This window comes from Mustela lutreola, chromosome 13, assembly GCF_030435805.1.
Source record: "Mustela lutreola isolate mMusLut2 chromosome 13, mMusLut2.pri, whole genome shotgun sequence".
Taxonomy (NCBI): domain Eukaryota; kingdom Metazoa; phylum Chordata; class Mammalia; order Carnivora; family Mustelidae; genus Mustela; species Mustela lutreola.
In genome coordinates, this window is record NC_081302.1 from 42,845,545 (window position 1) to 42,846,321 (window position 777).

The window sequence follows — 777 nt, forward strand, 5'->3', positions numbered from 1 at the left end:
TATCATACTATTCTTAATATTTAAGTGCAGCTTCTCCCTTCCTGCTGTCTTGGTTACAAGTCTATGTATTTATTACAGTTAATAAAAATAAAACAAATGAAATATTTTCTAGTTATGTAATTGACTAGCAGGCATGTAAATTATAATGGCTCAAACATTTAATTTAAAAAATTCTGTTAAAGGAACAGGAATTTGTTCACTCAAATCATAAAAAAAGAGTATCTATATATAAAAATACAAATTAAGCTATTGGCTTTTTGTATCTATATATGAGCAGTTAGGTTCACTTCTTAAATTGTGAGAATATTTACTATGTTCTATAAATGGAGAAAAATTGAGAACTCTGAAAATCTGTTCCAAAAACTATACAGAGATTAATTATTCTACCAGACCTCCAATTTAAACCATGCTTATTTTTGTAATTGTACACTAATTTCCTTGATCACATCCACATCCACATAAATTCTGATATTAAGTGCTTTACTTGCATTTATATTTAGTAATATATCATAACTGGCTTCTGCCTAGTTTATACAATATTCATTTTAACAATGCAAAAAATGTATTTGTGCCTCATGCTTCACTAAACCAGGGGTTCTCAAACTTTAGCATGTATCAGACCCTTCTGAAGTGTTTGCTAAAACACAGACTGCTAGGCCCTCTGCTCAGTTTTTGGTTCAGTAAGTTCTAGAGTGGCTTTTTAAAATCTTCATTCCCAAGTGTTCTGATACTCCTGGACTGGGAAATACACTTTAAGACCCAGTTCATTATTGTGTT